General features: G+C 42.7%; 1 long non-coding RNA gene across 1 annotated transcript; it reads left to right on the top strand.

The window, feature by feature from the left end:
• The first annotated feature begins 3,832 nt into the window (after window positions 1–3,832).
• LOC138061649 (uncharacterized) lies at window positions 3,833–15,804 on the top strand. The gene is made up of 3 exons (XR_011135596.1): window positions 3,833–4,096; window positions 10,015–10,212; window positions 10,910–15,804. It is a non-coding gene; the product is annotated as an uncharacterized lncRNA (long non-coding RNA).
• Window positions 15,805–16,297: the final 493 nt, after the last annotated feature.

The following is a 16,297-nucleotide window of genomic DNA, read 5'->3' as shown; positions in this document are numbered from 1 at the left end:
ACTAGTGAGTATTTTCCTGTATGCTCTGCTGCAGCAGAGTCCCCGCAGGGCAGCCAAGGAAGAGGAACCCCTTCCATCCTAAAGAGGTTAGTGCCCCTTTTCCCCAGCCCCTGTCCTTGCTGATGTCCTTCATGGACAAGAGCAGCAAAATGGTTGGCCACAGGCAGAGACTTCAGTGGGAAATCTATCCTCTGCAGGCATCAACACATGGCAGCCACATGCCACAGGAATGAGCTGCAAGGCTCAGTGAGCTGGGAGCAGCACGCAAATGCAGAGGCAGCAAAAGAGCACGGACATTGAGGTTACGGTTATTTTGGCACGGAGGAGATTGTTTCTTGACATGAAGTACACTCCTTTGAGCTTACTGTTTCTCCTCAATTCCTTTCCTCTTCTCTTAGGATACAGCACAGCTAGAAGAACATTTGCAAGTCTGACCCAAAGGCCCAGGTCACCCCCTTGGCTCCCAAGCAAGCTGGGATGCACTGAAACAAACTGGGGGGAGCCCAAGGAAAGGAGAAGGAGGCATTTCTGGCCACAGGGCTTCCCAGCCCCATACAGTTAAATATTGCTAAAGATGGAACCTTTTGCCTATCTGCCCCCAAAACCACAACATGCACATTGGGGCAAGAGGGACAACAGTCATAGTCACACGCAAGACCTGACCATCTTTAGAAAGTATCACACAGTTGCTTTCTCTACGATGTTGAAGGAAGATGCTAGAAAACAGTAAGAATAGTTGTGAAATGACTTCAAGGGTGGCCTTGGCCAAGTCAAAGAATCCCCAGACAGAAGGTAAGATACAAACACGATATTTTAAGAGACGTCCATATGGTCCTGTGGAGTATGCAAAAAGCAGTGAAACTTGGGCTGGGGGTGCAAGAAGTAGAAACAAGCCAGGGTGATAAACTCACCCCCTAAGGCATCCCTTGCAGGCTAACCAGACGGTGTAGATGTGTCTGAAAACCCTCTGTGGTCTCATTGTCCTCAACGGGACTAGCCATATAAATAGGCTGGCAGGGTCAGGTTCTTCATCCAATAACATCTAACCACACATAGTTCAATTACACAAACCAAAACCAACCACCAGCAGCTGATTAGTCCCACGCGCAGTTACTGCAACCATCATGCCCCCGCATTGGGGAAACAAGGCCTCGTGTGGTCACAGAATCCTTATTTTTGCAATATTTCGGGTGCAATGAAAAAACTCTTGCCACAGCACTGAAATGACGTCAGATTGCTGGAAATTGGGACAGCATTGCCCAGCTACTCCCGGAGACTAACACAAGATGGCGCGTGGCATCGCACTTTGGAGACTTTTTACTTACTTGCTTTGCATCAGCCTGATCTATTTGCTTCTTAAAGTGAAGCATTCTTTCATACTGTGATTACATTTCTCTGGCCCTAGTTGATTTAACCGTTTTACCAACACTCTGCTGTAGGAGTTACCTTTTCTAATGGAAAACCAACTCCCACTGGGATTGATGGCTAGCTTCTCGTTTGCCTGACTTTCATCCTTGCCCAGTTAGTAACATAGCATAAAAGATTTGAGGTTTATTGAAAAAAAGATATAGTAGGGAGTGTGATAAGGCAATCAAATTCATTTCCAGAGCTGCAGGAAAAGAACACAATGTATAATTTATCTGACGCTTTTTGTCTCCCTGTTCACAGATTGCAGAGTTTCTAAATATATTGGTCCAGTTATTCAAAATTATTCATGAATCTCTTCAGTGGATAATACTTGACCTATAGATCATCTGAAAAGTGAATATTGCAATCAAATTCTCAATTTCTGCTGTAATTTATTGTAGCTGACAGATGTAAACGACCCAGGTAATTAAGTCAGGATCAAATTCAAACTGGATATTTGATTATAAAATTGCAATTCACAATTGGGACTATGCTAGTTAGTTCCAAAAGTCATCTAATTGAGAGATGGGCAAAAATATCTCTGACAAAACTAAATTGCCACTTTTATCAGTTGGTTTTAGCATTTAGGTGAAAGAGTAGCTGTTGACAAATATGCGCAATCAGAGCTGCAGTATTTGAATGGCTGCCTACAGACACAGCAGAATCGCATGGGGCCGGCAGTGAAGATCCACAGACTAAAAGGAAAAGGGTTGGTGGCTTTCTCAGATCTAGTGGTTTAACAGGTGTGAGAAACAGGACTGATACCAAGGATGTCCCAGTCTGTGGGGTCTCTGATGACTCTTTTCCCCTGACGGTATCTGGAGCTGGGTGGGGTGAGCGTTTTTCTCCTTGACCGTCCAACCACTGTTTGTACCCAGTCTTATTTACTGTGTTTGTGTTATGGAGCTGCCTGGAACGGGGCCGCTCTCTGCCAACAGCGATGAAGGGCTGATCCTCGCCCGCAGAGGAGTCTAAACAGACCGACGAGGGGACAGAGCACGCGAGCGATACCTCGATGCCACGGCCTGGCGGCTCCACTGGAGTTACATGGAGCAGGAGGACTGAACCATCTTTCAGCAATTTTACTTGTATGGGCTTTCAGTTACATAAATACCTAAGCACGCTGGCAACCCAAAGCATTCAAGAACCATGAGTCACATCCCCCAATGTCACAAACCAGGCTTTAAAAACTTATTTCTTTTTAAAAAATTCTTGAGCATTTTGTTTGCTCTTTTAATTTGCCTTCAGATCTCAAAGCCTTTCAGGGATCACGGTTTTAAGCTTTCCTTTGCCACTATCAGCACTAAATATATAGTCTAGTTTTCACTTTTATTTGTCAACGGAAGTTTAAGGTCTCACTTAATTACATAATCTCAGAAGCAGGAGCTGTAGGAGAGCTATGACAAGACTCGCAGTAGTATAACAGGGTCAGGAAGAGCAGTGTTACCATCTAGGGACTTTCTGTAAGCTTTAAATAGGATTTTTTTCAAGATGAGATGCTATGATGCATTTTATTTGAGTAATGACTGTTTGCTTGTTCATTCTTAGGTGTTCTGGGGAGGGAAGCAGTTTTTGGAGATGGTCTTTGCAAGCTGGCTTTTATTTTCCTACAAAATTATTAGCCTTTGCAGTCTAGACCTATGTGCCAGGCAGAAACCATGCGTGTAGCTAGCAGCTGCCTCGTAAACACTGTCACACAGTCACTCATTCACGGGCTCCAGGAATTTATTCATCCCAAGATGCACCTGCACACCTGCTACTTACTGATTCAATTTTTCATGTTTAGCTTTAGAAGTTTTTAAGCAGACAAAAATTGAAGGAGGATTTGCTGCTTCTGCCTTGGCAGGAAGATTTACACATGAGCAAATGATCTGTAACAAATACAGCGTAAGATAAATGGAGCTGCTTCTCCTGTTCACAAATTATTCACAGACTATAGGCTTGAAGAGGAAGAGAATTTTTCCTTGCTTGGTAAAATACACACATATGCATTTTTTTAGTATTATTTATGACTACATTCACTGTGAAAATACTCCTGAGAGCATGCTTTGCACAATTATTTCAGCTCACAGGTTGTTCAGTTTGTAATCTGGGGAGAGGACAGGTTTTGGTTTGGGTTTTTTTTCCTCTCCCTTTTTTAGTAATTGCTGTGACCAGTGAGACTTTCGTCACGCGTCTGAGCCTTTGGGCATTGCAAAGTCATAAGTTTTAAGCTTCTGGTCTCCACTTTTCTCACCGGTTTGCTCAAGGGAGCGTATCATACCATCAGCTCCTGGATTTTGCCTGGAAGGGCACAGCTCCTTAAATCAAGCTCCAAGGCAAACGCTCATGACTGACCATTTGAGATTCCAGTTCTGCAAACATTCCCAAGCACGATGAGAAAAAAAAAAAAAATTACTGTTTCTGCAAACATTTCTCTCAAGAAGAGAGGTTTCTAGAATGTCCGGTTTCACTGCAGGAGGAAGCGGTGGGAGATAAACACATAAACAGACACAAGGAGCCCAGGTACTCTGAAGTGCAAAGGGGCTCAACGCCTGTCAGCACCACCAAGTCGAAGGGAGCCCACCCACGCAACAACTGCTACAGCTTCGCCCCGAGGAGCACTGGCCCTTACTTTTCTGTGAGAAGCTCTGGGTGTAGTTCCCCACAACACAGCGCTTTGTGGACTCAAGTCCAAAGGTATTTCTAGGTAAGAAGTTTGGGGTTTCTCTTATATACCTTCTCTTTCATACAAGGAACTAAGTCGTTTTCTTTTTCTGGATTAAGTTTTATTTACCCCTACTTCCAGAGCTAGAAATAAAAGGCATCTCTATGTACTCAGCGACGCAGTGTGTCTGAATGGGCTAGATCGTAGATCCAGCTGACCTACATTCATATGTAATTTGGAGTTTTCTTTCTTGGCCAGCTAGGTAAGTGAAGCAGTTCCAAGACTAGAAATGTGGTCGCTGCACTCTGCAAGAGTCATGCAGCCTTCTTAAACGTGCGTTGCTACCCTTTTATTGTCTGCCTAATAAAATGCAGCAGCTCGTTTTAGAAGAACTTTATATTTTTGCTCTGAAGATCGAGACGCTATCAGATGCTAACTAGGTCACTATGCAAATGCCTGTCTTCATGGCTTGTGAGATCCAGATGTGAGCGTGTGTGTGTGCATTACACATCGATTTGTGCAAATCATGTAACACATGCAAAACTCATTGGCCTGTGAGTTGAGCAAATACACAATCGGTCTGTGAATCCATTATTGGTGGTAGCAGATGGGTTGCTTGTTAAATAAATGCATTTGCAAACTCCTCTAGGTCTGCTTTCAAAAACACCAGTTTGTTTATATAACATATTGTAGCCAGCTCCTACACTTTCTGCTCACCAAGCCTTCCCCGGCCTGGAGTTCAGGTGCTTTCATTTTCTCATAAAGGAAATCTGAACATGAATACATTTTTGCAAACACATAACAAAAAAAAAATCTCTTTTGATTTGTAATGTTTGAATAAAGCATTGTTTATGGTCATGTACTGTTAATTGGAAGCATCCATAATATGTCAATCTGAGACAGAGCAAAATAGACACAGGGTAAAAATATCTACAAATTGCCTGGTCCTATAAGTGCCGAGCAACTTTATGCCCTGGAGCAGAGACTACCTGAACAAAATAATCTTATTCATTTTTTCTGGAGCTGTAAAACAGGGAATGTCTGCAGTTACCAATAGCGAGGGAGTTTAATAAAAAGCCACATTTTCCCCTGATGGGCTGTTATACCCTAGGCTGACAAAAAAGTCAGGGGCCTGGGGAAAAAGCATATTTTTTTGCTTTGTGAATGCTTGGGTGGGTGTTCTCTCTTTTGGGGGCCCAAAGGGAATTAGGGACTGAAGCTTTGGTCTTTGTGGATTGTTTCCCATTAGCATTGGAGGTGAAGGACGATGCAGAAAGGAGTGACTGTGTCGGGTCTCTGCAGGGCAGCTGCAGTGCTACGAGATATGAATGAAACACATAGCACAGTAAAACAGGGTTGTTGGGGTTTTTGTTCAGTTGTTTTTTTTTTTTTAGTAGTTCAACATTTCTATGAACAAAAACAGCTTCTGCTATTACAGGACTGCAGATAATATTTTGGGGCTTATCAGTTCTCATGCTTCAGGCAGTCAGTTCAGACTGCTTACCTGAAAAAAAAAACGGTTGGGAGGCGAAGGTTACGTGGGAAGGAGCTGCAGTGCTCTGTCCTCTTCCCATTCCCCACCAGTATGATGTAAGGAGGGTGGGTGGTGCTGCTGCGGCCCCCTGCAGACCTCCTTGTGCCTCAAGCCCACCCCTCAAACAGGCCCCGCTGAGGGACATGGAAGGACAGTGCAGGTGGGCAGAGCATCTTTGAATTCAGTAGGCTTGGTGCCCCCGAGGGGCACGGATCCCTCTTTAGGAGTGCTAGGCATGTAACCACATCTTCAGGGAGCTGCTCTGAGCTCCAGGTACCTCCCTGGCTGATCTGGCCGTGACGGTCCCAAGGACCAGCTGCCTGGGGGGCTGCTACCCTGCTCAGACACAGTCATCCCTCTGCCTGCCTTCTGCTTGGAGCAGCTCCTGATATCAGAAAGGTTTCTTTTTGTGACACATCGAGATCCAAGTTTCTTTCTACCTCAAGCCAGTGAAATATTTCCACTGTCTTTAACAGCCTCCTGCATCTAGATTTTCACATGCGGTATGTAGCCCCCTCTAGATAAAGGGCTCAGCAGCCCCGTGTGTCCTCTCTGGTAGCTGTAGAGAGATGCAGCAGCAGCTCAGGGTGAAGACGGCAGCAGCAGAATGAACACGCAGAGCTTGCCACTTCCTCCCTCGTATAAGACACAGCACCCCAGATGAAGCGAATATTTCTCATTCACCTGGGGGAGCCAATTTCCATCTAAATACAGTCCTTTACCCTGTGCCACTACCTGCTTGAAATAGCCAGCTCTCACAACAATACAGTGTGCAACCCATTACTGTTCACAAAACCCCCTGGAGACCTTTCTGGTGGAAAGCTCGAGAGAAGGGAAGATCATAGTACAATCATGTGGCTGATCAGCTGCCGGCACAAAATAAGCTGGTGGTTTCAACCCCATTCCTGTAGCACAATTGCTCGGAGCACACACACAAAGTCCTCTCAATGGACACCTTTGTTGGCAGTCACAGGGCAGGAACACGCAGGCTGCTTACGTGGCACCGACACGCAGCACAGATGTAGGGGAGAGCTGCTGCTGTCACCTTTCCCAGTCCCTCCAGGAGGCCAGACCCCGAGTGCCTTCCAGTCTTGCCTTTCGCTACAGTCAGGGGGTCCTTCTAGCATCCTTCCTAAGCTTTATGTTCATTTTTACTTTTTAAAATTAAAAGAAAAAGGAAGCAAAGCAGAAGGGGTGGAAGCTGACCCTCCTATATTTCCTTCCCCTTTCTTCATTTATTTCTGTCTTCCATTTGCTTTCTTCTACGGTTTCTTCCCCTACCTATCGACATGTGGTTACCACAGTCTGACTGCTGAAAAGCCACAATTTTATTGGCTGAAGCTGTTACAACTTTAATAATTGCTTAAAAAATACAAAGGAAGAGAGTGGAAAGCGTCCCTCCCTGTTGTTTGGCCATCCCAGAGCAGCCTTTAATCCCAGTGCAGCTGACGGCAGCACGAGCAGAACAGTTGCTTCTCAGCAGACAGACTACCACCCCGGCAAAAGTCAATGTTTGCATTTGTCACAAATATTTTTAGTGCATCCTATACCCAGCCATGCCTCAACCCAGCCTCATGGGCCAATTGCCATGTTGAAAGACTCCTCCCAACAAACGGTACTTCATTTTCAGAAGGACCGAGAAAAGAAGACTCCCCAGTGAATCCTATCAAGAGCTGGCGGTGGGGTCCCCATCTCACCAGTCCTTCAGGTTATTCTGGTTCACAAGGAAAACAAGAACAGTGTAGACGTTTGCTCTGTATCTGGTCTCCCTCATATCTGATCTATGTAAAAACAAACAGCAAAGTGCCTGGCACAGCCCCTTTAACCTGGGCCGGTTAGGTGGTGGGGCTTTGGCTGTCTTTTGGGGCCTGCTTCTAAGAGAACTTCAAAGAGTTACAAATAATATTGACTAGATTGTAATTTTCCTTCTTTTCTGTCTCGACTTGCTTGTCGCAGTATTGCTAAGGTGCAGTTCAATATTGCACACCAATTAACACCGCAGTTTTGGGCACCACCCAGCCAAGTACATCTCCTGCGAAAACAGTCCGTGCCACTGTCTGAGTTAAGCAGCATTCACTGCTGTTTAGTTACACTGTACACCAGGTCCCTTGAAAATATCCCCATAGAGCAGCTGTCCCCAGCTTAAGCACATCCTGATCAAATGGAGGATATAGAAGTAAACAGTAAATACTTTCTCTTCTCCTGTGCTGCGGGAAGGATAGTGCATTTCACAGGAGAACAAGGCTGGCCTTCGTGGTGCCAAAGTTCATGGCTCATCTCCATCTCTGACTCCTCAGGGGACTGTTGGCTGCTCTTTAATCTCTGCTCCTCCCCAGCCCCCCGCCCCCAGGCTAGGGATATATGTACTGCACAGTGTTTTTCTAAGAATAAAAACTGTTAATGACTGGAAGGTGCTTTACGACGGCAAGCTTTGCAGAAATATTATACACAGAGGTCACTCAGAGTTCTCAAGCGAGAAGCAAATTTCACAGCACCTCTGCAAGGCACGGAAATATAGTTATACCTCGTGCTGATGAGGAAATGGAGGCCCAGAGAAATCAGAACAGCTGCTCAAAGCCAGAAGCAGGCAAGCATGATTAGCAGGTCATATCCTTTCATTCACAGCTCTCCACAGCATGATTTTTCAAGTGGTTAAGAAAAAACAAGTAAAGAAAGAAATAACTGGCTAAAGGTTATACAGCCTTGGCTCTCCTTTGTCTGTCAGCCTGCCCAGATAAATGTCATTACAGGAAAGCTGAAGAATCTGATACAACATTCAAATCCAGGAGTTCTAGTGGAGAGCAAAAGAAATAGCTCTGGAGGAAGACAATAACTGCAGCAGTTATACGACTAAAGCCAACATCTACAGGCAGAGATACGTGATCCTAACCTTCCTTAAGGAAAACAACCCCGTTCTGGCTAGCAGATGACTCGCTGCTCACAAATAAAACAGGTATCTTTTTACATATGCCAAAAGACCAAAATATCCGACATGAAAATGCCCCACAGAAAAACACTCACAAAAGTGACTCAAAGCCAGGCACACAAGCACAACTAGTTATTTCTAAAAAGGCAAGCGGGAATCAGACAAAGAGAGAGTCCTATCACAGCACTGCCGATGAGAATGAACCTTTTGTTTAAGCAAGTGCAAATGTCAGGATAGGGAATGGGCCGGACTTGGACCCCGGAGCAATGCCTACAGTGGTAGGGCCTGGATGAAAAGGCAGGCCTCTGATCTCTCTGGAGAACAGGCCAAATCAAAATACTAGCTCTAAACACTTTGACTTTTGGGAACAATCATATCAAAGTCGATTTCACAGACGATCCCCACCTCCACTTACATATCATTCATTTTCTAATTTAGTCCGTCAGACATTTAAGTGTGTGGAATCTATTTGTGCAGTCATCAAAATACCAAGCTCATTGGAAATCTCAGACCAAAATATATTTGAAAATGCATTACCCATATACATAGCACATTACCCACACTGTGGGTAGAGAGGAAAAGTTTTAGCGACTGTTAAAGCCAGAAATCTATCTTGCACAGTAAAAGTTTCCATCCTGGAAGTTACCTTTGTTGTTTGGTGAATAGGGTCATCCTCATTTCTTCTCTTGGCTTTTCTGAACCTCGTAGGCACAGGGTAGGGCAGGAGTAGGACTGCAATTCAACTGCAGGAGACACAGGCCACGTTAATCAGTGTCTTAAGTGCTTTGCGATGCTGTGGAGAAGGAAAAAGTACGTGATGCAAGTACAGCATGATTATTCACATGATTTAAGTGTACAGTATGACCATTGACAGTTAATTATAAATCAGCAAATGAACACTCTTCTATATCATAAGTAGGTGTATTTTTGATAAATAAGTTCCATAAAAGTTTTGTAAAAGACGCTTCTTTGACTGAAGCATCTACTTCTTCTCAAGCCTCCTGCAATACAATGTAAACCTTATTATTAATAGCTGTTGCATTTGTTTCTTGAACATAGTTAAGAAAAAAAACAGTTTACTCAGGAGTGTCTATACACTCTTCCATTTCTACCCTTCTTATTCAACCTCACAGAAGAGCAGAGGCAGCTATGAGGAGAAGGAGAGAGATACGACCCTGCCCTGAACAGATCAGAATCTCTATCAGATAAACGCACGGCAAATTACACATGCTGAGGCGCAGACCTCAGACAAGTAGAATGGGGGTTTGGGAAGGCAGACAAGGAAAGCAAGTTTTAAGGAAGATGTTGAAGGAAAACAGAAAGAAAGGAGGGGAAAGTCTAGGGATTTCAAACAGCAGATAAGAGAGAGTTCCTATAGCAAAACATTAGAAAAGGGTCTGAATCACGAGGATGAAATCCAGACCCAAAATTCCACTGAACTACCTACATCTGACTTTGGACAGGTGAGCTTGTCCAAATACCAAATGCTTGAATCCACAGACACATCAAGACAAATGAAAGAGAAACAACCTGGTTGACCTTCGAAAGCTCATCGTCCTCGAACGCACACAATCTAGTGAGACGATCACCGAGCTGGCCCTATTCACAGGTCTCCAGTTTCACCAGCAGCCTCGCTTGCCTCCTACCAGCCGCTACCACACAGCATGCTCAGAGGACAACAGTGCAGTCTCCGACAAGGTGGGATGGACAGCTTATAAGCCGGGCAGCTCTACCACATGAGGCCTACGCTTCCCTCCTACTAAATGGGCACCTCCCATAGCTCAAGACTGCGCCATCATTTGTAGACTCAGCTGAGCAGGAATAACCACAGAAGGTGCAGTAACTGTAGAGTAGCGATGACAGTTGAAGGATCTAAGTGAGGCAAGGGCAGGGAGAGGGGACACCATTATTAGGTCAGTTGGTGTACTTGGAAAAACTAGACATGCTTGCAGGCACATAAGGCTTTCTTAGGTCTGAAATAGAAGCAATAACCTTAGAGCTAAATACAGGTTGAGAATAATTGTTCTGAGTTAGACTTCATTATAGTAATGAATTAAGCAATTTGAGAGAAAGAATGATTGGTTCCTGTTGATCAAAGGGAGGATACTAGCCAGAGGACAGCTGATAATGTCATTTATGGCACAAAGAGAGGGCAAGAGAGAGATAGGAGTAATTATTGCCTAGGGATGGCTAGTGGTAGCAAGAATTATAATGTAATATGCAATCAATAGCCGTGTGATTTCTGTATCATACAATCGTAACTTTTAGTACTTTGGATTGTCTTTTGAAGCAGTTTTGCAGACCTTCCTTGAAGGTCAGGGCTGAGATGCTGTGGTTGTTTTGTGAGAAATGATCTCTTACAGAGCATTTCTGTCCTTTCTCAATTTGTCTATAGGAGTTGATTTGGATTGGTTGCCATTGGTTGCTGCCACTGTGAAATGTGTGACGTAAACTGCACATCCTCATTGAAGAGACAGCAGACAGAAGCGCGGTTGGTAGATCTTACAGCCATTCCATACTCCTTCGAAATCTGATTCCACTGGGCAGCTGCAGTTATTGCTCATACTCACGCATTCATCACTGTCCTTTAGATATTTTATGTTTCCTGTGAAGTACCAGTCCCAGGGAACCTGTGACTTGATATGGATATAAGCTTCCGCATACAAAATTAAGCTCCCAGCAGATCTGTAGAGAAAAGCGAGATAATTCTTAAATCTATTTAAGTCTATGCCCAGAAGATAAATTAATATGATGCAATGTTGATTATTACTTATGATTATCTCATATTTTCCAAAATATTCTTGAAGTCCTGAATCACAATTGCTGAAGTGATTTTGTTTGACAATAATGAAATGAGTCTAAGGACCGCACTATAACAGTCCAGAAGACATAAATGGAGATCATTATGCATTACTTAAAAATGAAATATCAACTGTTTTTAAGTAAAATACCAGCTATGGCTTAAAGCAGTTTATAAATATAACATGAGATTCACAAATATCTGCACAGTAAGTAACTGCTCCAGGTGTTAACATTTTCAACTGCGATCAGGAGTTTTGCACTCTTCCTATTGGGTTTCCAGACACTGAGGTGCTATATATATACCTGACTAATTTTGAGAAAGACAAGCTGAGAAACCTGTTGACTTCAAAAGTAAGTTGCGGGTATCTTTGACATCTGAGACTCAACAAGGAGTTAGTAGGGACTCGGAAACAGAGACAACTTTTGACGAGGCTGAAGCACTCCGTTTAAGTTTGCACTGACAGTTCATAGCACAGCCAGTGGCAGAACTCAGTAGCCTGTCTGTGCCTGCACATGGGATGCTTAACTTTATGGTACGATGAAAATCAAAGGAAATTTTTTTTTATTTTGTAAAATCTGTATGCAAGTCTAATTTTGACCAGCAGGAACTTCAGTGAGTAGGCTCGTGTAAAATTTTCACATGATTTGTGCTGGAGGAATATATACTTCTATATCTATAGAAACACCCATAGAAATTCTTTCACAGTCACGATCGTCAGTATGCAACGTTTTACTGCTTTGGAAGCTTTCTGCTCCAATGGTGGATGAATCCGACTCTATGTACCATGGACAATGAAAATCAAGTGCTTTACTTTTTTTTATGCATGCCTTATTTCAAAATGTAAAGGTCATCTAATACATCTTAGCCGAACTGTACAATGAAAGAGACCCTAAGAGGCCAGAGAGATGTAAGGCAGTTAGAGGGAATGATAGGTCAGCCCCAGATGATGTTCCTGGGGTACACAGAATTTGGATAAAGTTCCTTATCAACAGCTGAAAGACAGCAATAGCCAGCTGCTGTCTGACACTCGTTAACACTGAATTTCAACAGAGACAGAGGAGGAAACCAACACAGAAAAGGGCAGTGATTTGCGCAGAGTCAGAATTGGAACCTGGGGTGTCTGAATTGTCATCTGTTATACAACATTCTTCACGAAGCTGCCACCTCTGATTTCCATCATGACCAAAATCTCCCAGGCTGTTGCACTACTGGATGAAGCTGCCCAACCAGCAAACTCGCCCAGTTGGATGAGACTGTGTGCATCCAGTATAATTCTTAGCTGTATTCTGAACGTTCATTAGTTCAGTTCACCATGTCCTCCGCCATCCAAGGTTGAACAAACTGGAACTAAGTTCATGCTTCCTCCATTAGTGGTATATAGGGGCAGCAAGACCCATTTTGGGGGAGCTTTAGAGATGAAAGTCAAGTCTTAGCCTAAAAGGAATGGAGCAATAGGGTAACTAACTTTCAGAGGGCTAGAGGTGTGCCTGTGTGCTGAAGCTGCCCATCACGCAGCAGTTCCTGGCATTGATATATAAAAGAGCAATTAAATAGATGAGATTAGAGAAGTGGAGTCTTGCTGAAAAGAGTAACAATGTGAGAGTCTGGTGCAGCAGAGTAACTAGTGAGAGGGGCAGTGAACAAAGGGGGCAACACACAAGCCCGTCCTTCTGAAGATGCTGGGGAAAAGGCAGAAAGACAAAGGAAGGAGGTTATGGCGTGTACCCAGGAATTAATCTACTCTGTCAAGGAGAAGAGGTGGGTTCCTGGGTTTGTTTTTAATCGGGTTTGCCAGGCCTGTTAGTATAAGCTTCTCAAAGAAATTCACATGGACGCTAAACAATAATTAAGGCGCTACTTTCTTAGAACTCTATTGTATGCAATGGGAAATCTTTAAGCTAAGGGGTAGCGAGAATGCAGTTAAACTAGCTCCATGAGGACATGTAGCTGATAGACTGTTCAAATATAATGGTGTTCCAGCTCTCAAAGGAGGGCAGGGATCTCCAATTTCAGGCCTCTGAAGTGTTAAATTATCAAATGAAAACTACAGCAAGTACCACCAAAACTGCAGTCATCAATATTACAGATTGTTTCTAACAAACAAAAGACCACAGGAAAAAAGGATGGGGATTGAAGGATGTCTGCACTGTATGCCAAGGTTTTTCTAAAAATATTTTACACCTGCTATTCATTCTGCACACTGATCATATTTTGTCTGTGAGGTAAAGAACTCACAGCGCCAAAGGGAATGTGGTTTATGTTCCCAAGTCTTAATGTTTTTTCCCTTCTGCAAGGCAAAACCCCTTCCTACCTTCACTAAAATAAAGCTAAGAGGACAAAAGTCATACACACACTGCCACAGTAACAGTTCAACTATTCCGCTTACTGAGCTCTGGAAACAATCCCTTCAGCAGGACTTCAGCTCTGGCACTTCAATTTAGGAAACTTTTAATGCAGCTCATGAGAGGAATGCAGTCAACTCTGTACACTCAATCAATTTGCTGATGATATAAAAAAGGAGTGCTGAACCATTGGTTTGCTTCATGTGCTCCACTGCTACAAACTCTGAGGTATTTATTACTGAAACGTTAATAGAACAGTCCAGGGGGTCAGATCAGTAAACGAACTCTGGCTTGATCCCATGCTGGTTCAAAGAGCTGATTCAACAACTAGTTGTTTGGTTACTTGATATTTCAGAAATGCAACTAGACTGTGTGCTAGTAACAGGCTTTTGTACATTTCAATCAAGTGGGAGCACAGAGTACCAGACAGCTGGGCATGTGGCTGTGCTGTCGCTGGGGAATCATCTGCCGTGGTTGTCTGTAGCAGGAGGTAATACAAGCAATGCATGATAGCTTTCTAATTTTGCACGTTGAAGAAAAGGGATGGATCCTTCTGCATCTTAAGCCCCGTTCTCAATTTGTATAAATTATGATAGCTAAAAACCACAAACACTTACATTAGCTGAGAATCCAATGCCAGGCCAACCTGCGTCCTCTGGATTCACATCCACAGCGCAGATCTTTGGGAACACGACGCAGGAATGAAGAGCTCTCTAAGTACTAGTAAACTCTATCCCTCAGCTAGCTCTCCTTTGCAAAAATAGCAAGATCAATTTAATTTAGGCAATCAATACTAGACTCCTGATCAAGACCAAGGACTGTTACTTACCCACAGAACAAATGCAGCATGGACCGTTAACTATGAGATCTTCTCTGCCCTGTTATGCCAAGACACCTCTGAACTCTTCTCCACAGGCCTCAAAATTACAATTTTCAAATGTTACCAGCTTGGGCTGAATTGAGTCTACCTTACAGATGAAAGTATTGCCAGCCCTCATCAATTTCTAAACACTAACCTAATTTTAACATAGCATGATCATTTAAAAATCTTAAATTTAAAAACAAATTAGTACAGCCTTCATTACCTTGCTAGGGTATTGAGCATGGTTTATTTTTGTCAAACTCTATACATCTTGTAAACTTAGGTTTTATGCTTGTTTTTGTTTAATCCTCAGTGTAGAAATAAAGGATACTTTTTCATAAACTAAGCATGTAGTGAAGCAAACAAACAAAGGTGACGTTTTATAAAAATAAGTACGTGAAGAATATAGCTTTGTATCTTTTAAAAAAATCTATAGAAGACATTGGTTTAAGCAAGAATTATTGGATGAGATAGGTATGCTACAGTGGTACATCTTGTGGCCTCAGATGCTACCACTAGTTTATCAATGGCAATTACTTTACTAAGACAACTGTATTCAAGGTCTGGATCTGGTTATGGATCCAAAGTTAAGCACAGCACTGATGTGTCATTACTTCAGATTGTTTTAAGAAAAAAAAATTTCTTAAACTTATGCTTGTGTGGGGACTTTGAATGAAGAGAGAGGATGCGCTGAGGAGGAAGCATACTTACAGTTTTACCCATTTCTTCACTGGTAAATTAAAAACATCTTCGGAGGTTTAACTTACACCAGCAATTTTAAGGAAGTAAATTGCACGTTCATAAGAGAAAAATAAAAGAACTTGCATAACAGTGCAAACGCTTCCTTTTTCCCCGTCACACGCGTTAGGTCATTTCTCTCAAAACAAACTCACTTACCTGAGAGCGTAGCTGCAAGAGGAGAATGCTGGGTGCATGCAAATTAAACAAGAGATTTACTGGCACACATTTAGAACAGAACGCTGCAATGTAAATGCTTGATGTAACGAATTCAACACTAAACCTTAGTAAAAGGTCAACTAAATGGATAAAACAGATTGAACAGAAACCTCCCCAAAATCTTTAATTTCTGTAAGCAGCAAGAAACAACATTAAAAATCCTTGTATTTGCATTCCTCAAGAATGCTGAAAGCTCTCTCTCCAGATTGTCTCCTTGCAAAGTGCCATCAACAACCTACGAAAAATCCATAAAAATCAGTATAAGGGCAAAAACTTGCTTATTAAAAACTTTATATGACAAGATCGAGCTGCATAAAGACAACCACAAAAAAAAAAAAAAACCTTGCTTCTAGAGATTCTTCTTTCCTAGAATTCACCATCTTTCATAAGTAGAACTGATAGTGTGAAAGTGAATGAATCCAAAAAGGGAGGAGGGTAAGCTGGATGCCCTTTAAGACAAACGATCCCAGCTTAAATCACAGGAACAAAAATATTACGGAACACACAGAACAATCTCCACTGTCAAAGCTGCTTAACCTTCTAGGTAGTTCAGATATTATTACTATATCGTAAACACTAAAATTTTAAGAAATCTTAAAGTCTAGGAACACAAAGAGCAATAATACATAGATCAAACATTCTCTATTTTTCAGTAAGTTGATCCAAATTTTTTCCTCAGTTTATTTTAGACACCTTTCAGTGGCCGACTCCTTTTTAAGGCAAAATCATCCACTTAAAGTAAGACACTGAATTAGAGGCTTTAAAGTATGGTTTGGTCCACTGATGTGCCATCAGCAGAAAGATAAACCAGATGGCAAA

This window comes from Struthio camelus, chromosome 19 (assembly GCF_040807025.1).
Source record: "Struthio camelus isolate bStrCam1 chromosome 19, bStrCam1.hap1, whole genome shotgun sequence".
NCBI classification, from domain to species: domain Eukaryota; kingdom Metazoa; phylum Chordata; class Aves; order Struthioniformes; family Struthionidae; genus Struthio; species Struthio camelus.
Note: the sequence above shows the minus strand (reverse complement) of the source record. Positions and strands in the feature narration are given on the sequence as shown.